The following is a 14,899-nucleotide window of genomic DNA, read 5'->3' as shown; positions in this document are numbered from 1 at the left end:
ATTCTTCTTACTTGAATCCATAATCAGTGCCCACAGAAGCAGCAGTCAAGAATTCAAACAATGTATTGCATTGGGCAAATCTATTGCAAAAGACCTCCTTAAAGTGTTGAGAAAGAAAGATGTCACTTCGAGGACTAAGGTGTGCCTGAGCAAAGCCATGATATTTTCTATCACCTCACATGCTTGAGGAAGTTAGACAATGAATATGGAAAACCAAAGAACTGATTCATTTAAAATATGGTGTTCGCAAAGAATACTGAATATACCATGGACTGCCAGAAGAATAAACAAATCCATCTTGGAAGAAGTACACCCAGAATGCACCTTAGAAGCAAGGATGGCGAGACTTCGTCTCACGTGCCTTGGACATATTTTCAGGAGGGACCTGTCCCAGGACAGGCTCATCATGCTTGGAAAAGCTGAGGGTCAGAAAAAAAGAGGAAGGCGCTCAACAACATGAACTGACACAATGGCTGCAAGAATGGGCTCAAACATAGCAATGATTGTGAGGATGGTTCAGGATCAGGCAGTGTTTCATTCTGTTTTACACAGGATCGATGGCCTCTAACAGCAACAACAACTAACATATGCACGTATGCATATGTATATGTGTGTGTGTGTGTGTGTGTGTGTGTGTATACCCATTGCCATCGAGTCGGTTCCAACTCATAGTGACCCTACAGGACAGAGTAGAACTGCCCCACAGAGTTCCCAAGGAGTGCCTGGTGGATTCGAACTGCTAACCTTTTGTTAGCAGCTATAGCTATTAACCATTATGCGAGTAGGGTTTCCATACACACACACACACACACACACACACACACACATATACACACACTCATATATATGTGTATATATATATATGTTCTCTTCACTAGTTTTGCACCTCTACAGATCCCAGGCTAAGACATTTGGTACCTACAGTGGTTCTAGAGGAACCAAATCTTAAGGATGAGTTTTCTGAATTGATTCTCAAGTCTGGCTAGTCTTAAAGGCACTGATGACTGTCTCCAGTAGTAAACAGGCTATTGCTAATCCATGGTGGAGGTGACAATAGAAATACGCAAAATACTACTACCACTGGATCAAATATTTGTGAGAGGCAAGGCTCTGCCTGATTACATATTTGATACTTTTCTATAATTTTGTCAGAATAAGAATAATAAGGAAGCTGCTTGGTTGGTCCTGCTTTTGCTAGCCACACTGGTGAATGAAAGAAATGGACTCAAAGCTCAAGCGCCACATACAAGATCTGAAAGATGCCACTTGTGCCCGGAAAGAAAACCGTATTTCTTATAGTAACAAGGCTAATGCTGCCAAAAATAAACTCAGATTCTTATCTTAAGAGTGACTGAATTAAAGCGCCGGTTGAATATCCAGCCTCAAATGGTGCCTGAAGTTAAAGTGAGGGCACTGATTGGGAAGAAATGGGATCCTGAAACTTGGGATGAGGACATACGGGCAGACAGGGAGCGGGGGACAATGAACCTCCAATTTCTGTTGAATCGCTCTTCCTAACAGAACCAGACCTCTTACTCCCATCTGAAGAGATTCTCTAATTTTGCCAGCTAAGCCACCCTTCCCAGTAAAACAATTATCCCTTCCACCTCCATCTGATGAGATCGCCCCAGCTGTGCCTGAAGTGTCTTGTTTGAGTTATCTCCTGGGGTGGTGTCTGGGGCATTGCCTGGGGCATCACCTTAGGCAGATGTCTTATAAGACACGGCTGAACATCCCACTGCCACTGCCCATTTTTGCTTCTAGACCTATACCTAGGCTTCAGTCCCAACAAGCCCCAAAAGCTGAACTATGAAGTGTGACCCAGGAGACGGTATGCTAAACTCCAAAAGAACTGCTTGATTTTTCTAATACATACATACAGAAACCTGGTGAATATGTGTGGGAATGGCTATTATGGGTGTGGGATAATGGTGCAAGCAACATAAAGGTGGAGTAGTCTGAGTTTATTGATATAGACCCAGGAAGCACAGATTCTTCACTCAGTGTTTCAGCTTGAGAGGTTAGAAAAGGATCTCATAGTTTATTTGGCTGGTTTACTGAAGCACGTATTAAGTGGTGGTCTACAATAAATCAAGTGGAAATGGCAGATCTGCCACTGTGTAATGTAGGAGAAGGTATCCAAAGGCTGAGGGAAATTGGCATGTTAGAATGGATTTATTAGGCTGGACCCACAGACCCACACACGGAGTGCCCAGAGGGCTCTCTTTTTACCATAGCAGTGAGGTCCAAATTTGTGAAGCAAGCCCCAGCATTACTGAAGACTTCTGTGGTTGCTATTTAATGTAAGTAAGAGTCCACAGTGAGAACTGCCCTAACTGAATGAAGACACCTGACTACAATGCAGCTGACTGGACCCCATGATGGTAGCATCCAAGTGGTGGCACTCAATCAACAAAGACAAGGTGGGTGTGGTTACCATAACAGACAGTAGAGTCAAAGCAGTAATCAGAATAGTCTGCTCACATGGATTTATGGTATTGTCTACTTAGTCATAGTGTCCCTGGGAGTGAAAGAGTTGGGAAATGTACATCTCCTGGTACCTAGTGTCTTAGATATCTAGTGCTCCTGTAACAGAAATACCACAAATGGATGACTTTAACAAAGAAAATTATTCCCTCACAGTCTAGGAGGCTATAAGTCCAAATTCAGGGTGCCAACTCCAGGGGAAGGCTTTTTCTCTCTGTCACTCCTAGGGGAAGGTCTTTGTCACCAATCTTCCCCTGGACAAGAAGGTTCTCAGCACAGGGATCCTAGGTCCAAAGGATGCACTGCTCCTGACACTTCTTTCTTGGTGCTACTGAGGTCCCCCTGTCTCTCTGCTCTTTTCTCTTTTATATCTCAAAAGAGATTGACTTAAAACACAACATAATCTTGTAGATTGAGCCCTGGCTCCTTAACATAACTGCTTCAAATCTTCGCTCATTAACATCATAGAGGTAGGATTTACAATACATTGGAAAATCACATCAGCCGACAAAATGGTGGATAATCGCACAATACTGGGAAGCATGGCCTAGTCAAGCTGATATATACATTTTGGGAAGACAGAATTTAATCCGTAACACCTAGTATGCAGCTATCCACCTGTTAATGCCTTTTTCTCCACACCTGTTTCGAAGTATCACCAGAAACAGTGTGCCTTCTCTCTGACCAGAGTATATAAGGACGAAATAATATAGAGGAATCTCTGTTACGTTTTCTCCATCTTACCATTATTGGCCTCATAGGCAGACCCAGTCACTTAATTGCACAGCAGAATGAAGAGATTAAAGCCCCAACATTCTTGCCAGTGGACCAGGAAGGTAGCTGCTCAGACATCAGAGAGCCTCAGAGAGACAGAGACCAGGGGGCTCAAGAGAGGGATACCATAAAGTTGTTTTTCATACCCCCCCCACTCCCACAGTTGCATATGCTTTGCTCTGACCCTAAGAAGTAGATCAATCCTTTGAGAACTGCATTATGGGTTAGAACACCTACAAGGTCCCAGACTGAGTGACACTCCCATAGATTACATCCAAATATCACTGCAAAGTCTTCAAAATCTGAACTGACATCTGAGCCACAGCATCCAGAAGTTGGGAAAGAACCTGCAGCCTGAACATAACTGGGTCAAGTGATTCCTAAAACAAACAACATCGACATTTTCTGTAAGATTGAAGTAAGACACAGTCTTGGAATCATAGACAAAAACTTTAAAAAGCTACTTTAACCACGCTCAAAGAAGTAACAGGCACACCTTAGAAAAATAGAAAAATACATAGAAACCATTCACAAATGAAAATTTTAGACAGGAAAAATAAAAAAATAGAGATAAAAAATTCACTTGATCAGCTCTACAGCGGAATGCTGTTGACAGACAAAAGGATCAATGAGATGAAAATAGTTCAATTGAAAATATCCAATCTGAAAACAGAGAATATTGAAAAAAAATGAACAGAGCCTCAAAAAAATCCAAAAATATCTAACATTTATTTATTGGAATTCCATAAGGTGTAGAGAAAATATGTGGTGTAGAAAAAAGTATTTGAAGAAATACTGGCTCAACACTTTCCCAATTTGTTGAAAGACATAAACTTACAGATTCAAGAAGCTATGCAAACTCCAACTAGTTAAACTCACATAATTTTACGCCCAAATGCCTCACTGTCAATTGTGGAATAACAAGGACCAAGAAAATATCTTCAAAGAAGCTAGAAAGAAAACAACTCATTTCACGTAGCAAAAAAAATTGGAATGACTCTGTATGCATCATCAGAAGCCATGGAGGCCAAAAGGCTGTGAAAACAACATTTTTTCTACACTGAAGCAAAAGAAACATTAACCCAGCTTTCTATATCCTTTTATTTCCTTCATGAGTAAAGGAAAAATACTGACATTCTCAGGTGAAGGAAAGTTAAGAGAATTCATCGCCACCAGACTTGTTGTAAATGAAACGCTAAAGGAAGTTCTTCAGGTGGCAGACTTGGAATTTCAGGAATTATGGAAAGCAACAAAGTGGAAAGTACCTTCTGAAGTTCGCCCTTCAGCCAAAGGTTAGACAGGTCTATAAAACAAACAATAACACACGTGAAGAAAGTGTTTCTTAGTTCAATCACGTGTGTGAGACCAAAAGTGCAAAACAGGCCCAAAAGCACTGAAAAGAGAGCAGGATGGAACAGGAATCATGGCGGATGGAAACAGGGAACTGGAGCATAGGAGAGTGGTGACACATCATGAGGATTGCAACCAATGTCACAAAACAATTGTGTATAAATGGTTGAACGAGAAACTAACTTGCTCTGTAAAGTTTCAAGTAAAGCACAATAAAAAAAAAGTGGTAGGTATCCGGGTAAACATATTATGCCACTCTCAGCTGTTCATGCGAGTACTCTCAATCCAGAATATCTGGTAAGTCGACTGTTAGGGATTGAATTGTGTCCCTCCAAAATGTATGTGGAAATCCTAACCCGTGTAGCTGTAAATCTGACCTTGTTTGGAAATAGGGGGCCTGCTTTTATTATGTGAATGAGGTCATACCAATGTAGGGTGGGTCCTAAGCCTAACTCTTCTTAGTTATAAAAGGAGCAGAATGCAGACAGACACAAACAGGTGAAAAGGAAGACAGACAAAGAAGACAGATGCTTCCAGAAGGCCAGGAACACAAATGTTTGCTGGCATCTACTGGAAGCTGAGGTAGACAAGGAAGGACCTCCCACTACAGCCATGCCCTGAATTCGAACTACTGCCTGCTAAACTGTGAGAAAATAAATTTCTGTTCTTTAAAGCCATCCAGTTGTGTTATTTTTTGTTACGGGGGGACTAGGTAACTAACACACATACCGGTGCTTATAAGTTCAGCCCAGTGCAGAATAATTTTCTTCCCTCCTTGGTCTAGCCCACCCGAACCTGCTCTTTCCCTATCAGTGTCCTTTGCTTTCACCTAAGAGTTATGACAGAGTCAGCTTGATGGTGATGCATTGAAATTTCCATTTATTTTTATTTATGATTATTAATTCCAGTATTTTCTACAGTTTTCAATGGAGACAGTCCTATAATCTATGAATAGCAGTTATACTTTTTCTCTTTTTGTACTAGCTTACACTTCCAGTGTTAAATGTTTAATGAAAATAATGATAGAAGCACCCTTATTTTATTGTTTATTAATTTTAAAGAGAATGTCCCACCCGTCACCATGAACTATCATGCTAGTTGTAGTTTTCCATGTTCGGGAACTCCTTTTCTGTTCCATGTTTGCTCCTAGTCCTTATCTCTCCGTGTGATTGGATTTTATCAGCCTGCTTTGCCCCCATCTCTTGAGGTGAGCATATGTCTTCTCTTCTTTCACCTATGCATGTGGTGAATGAAATTACTAAATCTTTAATGTTCACTCAAATTTGTATGCCTACAATAAACCGCCTTGATCATGGCATGTTACATGGTTTATCCTTTGCTGGATTTCCTTTGCTGGCATCTTATGTAGGGTTTTGCATCTCAGTTACTGAGTGTGCTTGTCCTCTAACTCTTCTTCTACCATCCTTCTCTAATTTGTTATCGTTTTTAAACTAGCCTTAAGGATCAAGTTAGGGGAGTATCTCATGGTTTTCTAATCGCCGTTGACTATGTACAAGATTAAAATGACTGTTTCTTGCATGTTTGCTGGAACCTGACTGGAAACGATCTAGGTCTGCAGTTTTCTTTGTAGGGAGATCTTGAACTACTGACCCATTTTATTCAGTGGTTAAAGGCATCTTCTGGTGCTAATTTACTTAGAAAAAATTCTGATGTATGTTCTAGGTTGCTGGAATCTCATCTTTAAATATTGATTATCAGGGTTTGTAGCCTCATGCAGGGCAATTCATCAATCCCAGATTTCCCCAAAGTCAGGCCCTGCAACTCTTCCTGGTACCAAATTCCCTCATTTAAGACTTATTTGCAAAGAAAGAGACAACAGTATGCTATCTACGCAGTTGTGTATCCGCAGCCTTCTTGAGTCCATAATGTGAGGATACAGTCTTCTAATACTGTTTTTGTAATTGTTCTTTTCTTAATTTTTTTTTCCTTTTTTCACTGCCACCCCCCCCCCCCATCTAGTAGTTTTAAAGTTGTGCGTTTCAGGTTCAAGTCTGTAATCCAGCTGGGATTCTGCCTGTGCTGCATGTGTGCATCAAAAGAACAAGCTTCTAGAAGCAGAAAGCAGGCAGTGCGACTGTTGGGCTGTTGGTGGGGTGGGGAGAGGGGAGCTGCTGCTCAGAGAGGGCGCCCGAGGGAGGCAGGAGATGCCGGGCTGCCCACCGCGAGCCCGCAGGCTCCAAGGAGGCAGAACCCGCGTGCGCCATGAGCCTTTTGAGACAGGCCCAAGCCCGCCCAGCCGGGTGCTAACCTCGCACCCGCCAGGCTTGCAGGTTCCCCCAGGACTAGGGGAAGCCTAAGGCCAAGGAGGGCAAGACCTAGGGTCTGGACCTGGGAACTGGTTCTGCCAGGTGTGATCACAGCGCTTATGCTGGGAAGGAGGGCAGGAAGCACATCGCAAGGTGCCTATGACCCAGAAGGGCTGGAGTTGTGGCCACCCAGGGACTCTGGGTCCGCATATGGAGGCCCCCAGGGTGCAATTCCAAGAGCAGAAGGCAAAGCTACAGAGGCCACAGTGCACCTCCCCGATGTTCCCCAGGTGCATTGCCCCAAATCTGGGGAGCAGTCCTTCCTCTGGGCTAGGGACTTTGTTTCCTCCATTGTCATCACTGACTGTGAGCAGACTCTTGTCTACGGAGACTAATGAGGGGTTATCAAAATGAGCTCCAAACTCCGGATTTGTTTAGGATTATAAATTAACACAAAGAAATACAACTTTAGCAATAAGTTCCTGCTTGAAGCCCAAGTTGCCTGAAAACACAGAATTTCAGTCTTTCAGCTCCTCTGCTAATCTAGTGACTAGGAACAGGATCTCACTGGAACTCAAAGGTGTGGGGCACTGGGAATACTTCTGGGTCTGTCTGCTCAGGGCTGATTGCCTGGTTCCCAGTTTTATTATACAGCTTAAATACAGACCAGAAGAGTTCGGGGCTTGAGACCTGACATCTTAACACCAGTTCCTGTTTCTTGAGGAAGGAAGAGGTAAAATCAGTTAGCGTTTACTGCGTCCTTCTCCATCCCTGGAAATCCTCATGAAGACCCTCTCAGGTAAGGACTGACAGGGAGTGGATTTGTTTACTGTTCGACTTTGACCTTGAGTCACTTTGTTTATGTCCTGCATGTAAAATATTGTGCACTGATGGAAGCATTCTAATTCTTATGCAGAATGACTAGACCTCCTGCAGAATGACTATATTGTGCCTCCCTCGGCCACCCCTGTCTGCGCAGTACCCCCCGCCCCCAGCTGCCCAACCACCTCTCTCCAGGCATTCTGCTTCTAGAAGCATGTTCTTTTGATGCAGAGATGCAACACACACAGAATCCCAGCTGGATTACAGACTTAAACCTGAAGACCTTATACAGAATGACTATTTATGAACCACTTTTAAGCTTAGTACTAAATCAGGTACTTCCCCCTCAGAGAAGGCCCTGGGGGAGGTTGATACATGCATTCCCCAGTGCTCCTGCTGCTCTAGACATGCCTGAAATGCCTCTCTGGAGAAGGCCTTTGGAGCAGGCTCATTGCCCACATAGGAATTCAGGCCTATATATATATATTTTTTTTTCGTTAGAACACCTCATTTAGCTTTGAAAACATTATTATCCAGTTTATTCACCATGTTGAGTACAGACATCTCAGATATTTTCAAAATTAACCCCGATTCTCTAATACTAATTTGCCACCAAGAGTGTATTCCAAAGTGTTTCCAATAGGCTAGAAAATATTTCCAAAGAGGAGACTCCTGCACCGTGTTGTGCAGTGACAGCAGGAATGGCATAATATGTTTACCCGGATACCTACCACTTTTTTTTTATTGTGCTTTACTTGAAACTTTACAGAGCAAGTTAGTTTCTCGTTCAACCATTTATACACAATTGTTTTGTGACATTGGTTGCAATCCTCATGATGTGTCACCACTCTCCTATGCTCCAGTTCCCTGTTTCCATCCGCCATGATTCCTGTTCCATCCTGCCCTCTTTTCAGTGCTTTTGGGCCTGTTTTGCACTTTTGGTCTCACACACGTGATTGAACTAAGAAACACTTTCTTCACGTGTGTTATTGTTTGTTTTATAGACCTGTCTAACCTTTGGCTGAAGGGCGAACTTCAGAAGGTACTTTCCACTTTGTTGCTTTCCATAATTCCTGAAATTCCAAGTCTGCCACCTGAAGAACTTCCTTTAGCGTTTCATTTACAACAAGTCTGGTGGCGATGAATTCTCTTAACTTTCCTTCACCTGAGAATGTCAGTATTTTTCCTTTACTCATGAAGGAAATAAAAGGATATAGAAAGCTGGGTTAATGTTTCTTTTGCTTCAGTGTAGAAAAAATGTTGTTTTCACAGCCTTTTGGCCTCCATGGCTTCTGATGATGCATACAGAGTCATTCCAATTTTTTTTGCTACGTGAAATGAGTTGTTTTCTTTCTAGCTTCTTTGAAGATATTTTCTTGGTCCTTGTTATTCCACAATTGACAGTGAGGCATTTGGGCGTAAAATTATGTGAGTTTAACTAGTTGGAGTTTGCATAGCTTCTTGAATCTGTAAGTTTATGTCTTTCAACAAATTGGGAAAGTGTTGAGCCAGTATTTCTTCAAATACTTTTTTCTACACCACATATTTTCTCTACACCTTATGGAATTCCAATAAATAAATGTTAGATATTTTTGGATTTTTTTGAGGCTCTGTTCATTTTTTTTCAATATTCTCTGTTTTCAGATTGGATATTTTCAATTGAACTATTTTCATCTCATTGATCCTTTTGTCTGTCAACAGCATTCCGCTGTAGAGCTGATCAAGTGAATTTTTTATCTCTATTTTTTTATTTTTCCTGTCTAAAATTTTCATTTGTGAATGGTTTCTATGTATTTTTCTATTTTTCTAAGGTGTGCCTGTTACTTCTTTGAGCGTGGTTAAAGTAGCTTTTTAAAGTTTTTGTCTATGATTCCAAGACTGTGTCTTACTTCAATCTTACAGAAAATGTCGATGTTGTTTGTTTTAGGAATCACTTGACCCAGTTATGTTCAGGCTGCAGGTTCTTTCCCAACTTCTGGATGCTGTGGCTCAGATGTCAGTTCAGATTTTGAAGACTTTGCAGTGATATTTGGATGTAATCTATGGGAGTGTCACTCAGTCTGGGACCTTGTAGGTGTTCTAACCCATAATGCAGTTCTCAAAGGATTGATCTACTTCTTAGGGTCAGAGCAAAGCATATGCAACTGTGGGAGTGGGGGGGGTATGAAAAACAACTTTATGGTATCCCTCTCTTGAGCCCCCTGGTCTCTGTCTCTCTGAGGCTCTCTGATGTCTGAGCAGCTACCTTCCTGGTCCACTGGCAAGAATGTTGGGGCTTTAATCTCTTCATTCTGCTGTGCAATTAAGTGACTGGGTCTGCCTATGAGGCCAATAATGGTAAGATGGAGAAAACGTAACAGAGATTCCTCTATATTATTTCGTCCTTATATACTCTGGTCAGAGAGAAGGCACACTGTTTCTGGTGATACTTCGAAACAGGTGTGGAGAAAAAGGCATTAACAGGTGGATAGCTGCATACTAGGTGTTACGGATTAAATTCTGTCTTCCCAAAATGTATATATCAGCTTGACTAGGCCATGCTTCCCAGTATTGTGCGATTATCCACCATTTTGTCGGCTGATGTGATTTTCCAATGTATTGTAAATCCTACCTCTATGATGTTAATGAGCGAAGATTTGAAGCAGTTATGTTAAGGAGCCAGGGCTCAATCTACAAGATTATGTTGTGTTTTAAGTCAATCTCTTTTGAGATATAAAAGAGAAAAGAGCAGAGAGACAGGGGGACCTCAGTAGCACCAAGAAAGAAGTGTCAGGAGCAGTGCATCCTTTGGACCTAGGATCCCTGTGCTGAGAACCTTCTTGTCCAGGGGAAGATTGGTGACAAAGACCTTCCCCTAGGAGTGACAGAGAGAAAAAGCCTTCCCCTGGAGTTGGCACCCTGAATTTGGACTTATAGCCTCCTAGACTGTGAGGGAATAATTTTCTTTGTTAAAGTCATCCATTTGTGGTATTTCTGTTACAGGAGCACTAGATATCTAAGACACTAGGTACCAGGAGATGTACATTTCCCAACTCTTTCACTCCCAGGGACACTATGACTAAGTAGACAATACCATAAATCCATGTGAGCAGACTATTCTGATTACTGCTTTGACTCTACTGTCTGTTATGGTAACCACACCCACCTTGTCTTTGTTGATTGAGTGCCACCACTTGGATGCTACCATCATGGGGTCCAGTCAGCTGCATTGTAGTCAGGTGTCTTCATTCAGTTAGGGCAGTTCTCACTGTGGACTCTTACTTACATTAAATAGCAACCACAGAAGTCTTCAGTAATGCTGGGGCTTGCTTCACAAATTTGGACCTCACTGCTATGGTAAAAAGAGAGCCCTCTGGGCACTCCGTGTGTGGGTCTGTGGGTCCAGCCTAATAAATCCATTCTAACATGCCAATTTCCCTCAGCCTTTGGATACCTTCTCCTACATTACACAGTGGCAGATCTGCCATTTCCACTTGATTTATTGTAGACCACCACTTAATACGTGCTTCAGTAAACCAGCCAAATAAACTATGAGATCCTTTTCTAACCTCTCAAGCTGAAACACTGAGTGAAGAATCTGTGCTTCCTGGGTCTATATCAATAAACTCAGACTACTCCACCTTTATGTTGCTTGCACCATTATCCCACACCCATAATAGCCATTCCCACACATATTCACCAGGTTTCTGTATGTATGTATTAGAAAAATCAAGCAGTTCTTTTGGAGTTTAGCATACCGTCTCCTGGGTCACACTTCATAGTTCAGCTTTTGGGGCTTGTTGGGACTGAAGCCTAGGTATAGGTCTAGAAGCAAAAATGGGCAGTGGCAGTGGGATGTTCAGCCGTGTCTTATAAGACATCTGCCTAAGGTGATGCCCCAGGCAATGCCCCAGACACCACCCCAGGAGATAACTCAAACAAGACACTTCAGGCACAGCTGGGGCGATCTCATCAGATGGAGGTGGAAGGGATAATTGTTTTACTGGGAAGGGTGGCTTAGCTGGCAAAATTAGAGAATCTCTTCAGATGGGAGTAAGAGGTCTGGTTCTGTTAGGAAGAGCGATTCAACAGAAATTGGAGGTTCATTGTCCCCCGCTCCCTGTCTGCCCGTATGTCCTCATCCCAAGTTTCAGGATCCCATTTCTTCCCAATCAGTGCCCTCACTTTAACTTCAGGCACCATTTGAGGCTGGATATTCAACCGGCGCTTTAATTCAGTCACTCTTAAGATAAGAATCTGAGTTTATTTTTGGCAGCATTAGCCTTGTTACTATAAGAAATACGGTTTTCTTTCCGGGCACAAGTGGCATCTTTCAGATCTTGTATGTGGCGCTTGAGCTTTGAGTCCATTTCTTTCATTCACCAGTGTGGCTAGCAAAAGCAGGACCAACCAAGCAGCTTCCTTATTATTCTTATTCTGACAAAATTATAGAAAAGTATCAAATATGTAATCAGGCAGAGCCTTGCCTCTCACAAATATTTGATCCAGTGGTAGTAGTATTTTGCGTATTTCTATTGTCACCTCCACCATGGATTAGCAATAGCCTGTTTACTACTGGAGACAGTCATCAGTGCCTTTAAGACTAGCCAGACTTGAGAATCAATTCAGAAAACTCATCCTTAAGATTTGGTTCCTCTAGAACCACTGTAGGTACCAAATGTCTTAGCCTGGGATCTGTAGAGGTGCAAAACTAGTGAAGAGAACATATATATATATACACATATATATGAGTGTGTGTATATGTGTGTGTGTGTGTGTGTGTGTGTGTGTGTGTGTATGGAAACCCTACTCGCATAATGGTTAATAGCTATAGCTGCTAACAAAAGGTTAGCAGTTCGAATCCACCAGGCACTCCTTGGGAACTCTGTGGGGCAGTTCTACTCTGTCCTGTAGGGTCACTATGAGTTGGAACCGACTCGATGGCAATGGGTATACACACACACACACACACACACACACACACACATATACATATGCATACGTGCATATGTTAGTTGTTGTTGCTGTTAGAGGCCATCGATCCTGTGTAAAACAGAATGAAACACTGCCTGATCCTGAACCATCCTCACAATCATTGCTATGTTTGAGCCCATTCTTGCAGCCATTGTGTCAGTTCATGTTGTTGAGCGCCTTCCTCTTTTTTTCTGACCCTCAGCTTTTCCAAGCATGATGAGCCTGTCCTGGGACAGGTCCCTCCTGAAAATATGTCCAAGGCACGTGAGACGAAGTCTCGCCATCCTTGCTTCTAAGGTGCATTCTGGGTGTACTTCTTCCAAGATGGATTTGTTTATTCTTCTGGCAGTCCATGGTATATTCAGTATTCTTTGCGAACACCATATTTTAAATGAATCAGTTCTTTGGTTTTCCATATTCATTGTCTAACTTCCTCAAGCATGTGAGGTGATAGAAAATATCATGGCTTTGCTCAGGCACACCTTAGTCCTCGAAGTGACATCTTTCTTTCTCAACACTTTAAGGAGGTCTTTTGCAATAGATTTGCCCAATGCAATACATTGTTTGAATTCTTGACTGCTGCTTCTGTGGGCACTGATTATGGATTCAAGTAAGAAGAATTGCTTGATGACTTCAGTATTTTCTCTGTTTACCATGGTGTTGCTTACTGGTCCAGTTGTGAGAATTTTTGTTTTCTTTATGTTGAGGCGTAATCCATACTGAAGGCTGTAGTGGTTGCTCTTCATCAGTAACTGCTTCAAGTCCTCTTTAATTTCAGCAAGCAAGGTCGTATCAGCTGCATATCATAGGTTGTTAGTGAATCTTTCTCCAAAACTGATGCCATGTTCTTCTTCTTACAGACCAGCTTCTCAGATTATTTGCTCAGCATACAGATTGAGTAAGTATGGTGAAAGGATACCACCATGACACATAACTTTCTCATTTTAAACCACACAGCATCCCCTTGTTCTACTCAAAACTGCCTCTTGGTCTACGTACATATTCCGCATGAATACAGTTAAGTGTTCTGGAATTCCCATTCTTTGCTAAGCTATCCATAATTTGTCATGAGCCACACATCGAGTGTGCTTGTATAGTAAACAAAAATAGGTAAACATCTTACTGATATTCTCTACTTTCAGCCAAGATCCATCAGACATCAGAAATGATATCCCACGTTCCATGTCTTCCTCTGAATCCAGCTTGAATTTTTGGTAGTTCCCTGTCTGTGTACTGCTGCAACTGTTTTTAAATTATATTCAGCAAAGTTTTTCTCGTGTGTGATGTTAATGATGTTGCGCGATAATTTCCTCATTGCGTTGGACCACCTCTCTTTGGAATGGGCACACATATAGATCTTTTCCAGTCATTTGGTCAGGTAGCTGTCTTCCAAATATATTGGAATAGACAAGTGAGCGCCTCCAGCACTGCATCCGTGTGTTGAAACATCTCATTTGGTACTCTATCAATTCCTGGAGCCATTTTTTTTTTTGCCAATGCCTTCAGTGCAGCTTGGAGTTCTTCCTTCAGTACCATCAGCTCTTGATCCAATGCTACCTCCTGAAATGGTTGTATGTTGACCAGTTCTTTTTGGTGTATTGAGTCTGTGTATTCCTTCCGTCTTCTTTTGATGTTTCCTGTGTTGTTCAATATTTTGCCCATAGAATCCTTGAGTATTACACCTAGAGGCTTGAATATTTCCCTTAATTCTTTCAGCTTGAGAAATGCCAGGTGTTTTCTTCCCTTTTGGTTTTCTAACTCCAGATCTGTTCACATTGTATTATCATACTTTGTCTTCTCCAGCTTCCCTTTCAGGTATTCTATTGAGCTCTTTTACTTTATTATTCCTTCCATTCTCTTTAGCTACTGTACATTCAAGAGCAAGATTCAAAGTCTCTTGTGACATCCTCTTTGGTGTTTGCTTTCTTTCCTGTCTTTCTACTGACTTTTTGTTTTTTTCATATATGATGTCCTTGCTATCATCCCACAACTAATCTGTCTTCGATCATTAGTGTGCAGTGCATCAAATCTATTCTTGAGATGGTCTCTAAATTCAGGTGTGATATACTCAAGGGCACACTTTGACTCATGGACTTGTTTTAATTTTCTTCAGCTTCAACTTGAACATGAATATGAGCAACTGATCATCTGTTCTGCATTCAGCCCCTGGCCTGATTCTGACTCATGATATTGACCTTCTCCATCAACACCTTCCACAAATTTGATTCCTGTCTATTCTGCCTGGA

The 14,899-nt window shown here is 41.9% G+C and overlaps 1 long non-coding RNA gene across 1 annotated transcript in view; it reads right to left on the bottom strand.

Moving 5' to 3' along the window:
- Positions 1-401: 401 nt before the first annotated feature.
- Positions 402-14,899, bottom strand: part of LOC135229505 (uncharacterized) — a 598,703-nt gene continuing 584,205 nt past the window's right edge. Inside the window, exon 6 of the long non-coding RNA XR_010320191.1 lies at positions 402-419. This is a non-coding gene — a long non-coding RNA (uncharacterized LOC135229505). The remainder of the gene's footprint in view (positions 420-14,899) is intronic.

This window comes from Loxodonta africana, unplaced genomic scaffold, assembly GCF_030014295.1.
Source record: "Loxodonta africana isolate mLoxAfr1 unplaced genomic scaffold, mLoxAfr1.hap2 scaffold_32, whole genome shotgun sequence".
Classification (NCBI taxonomy): domain Eukaryota; kingdom Metazoa; phylum Chordata; class Mammalia; order Proboscidea; family Elephantidae; genus Loxodonta; species Loxodonta africana.
This window is presented reverse-complemented; position numbering and strand designations above follow the sequence as displayed.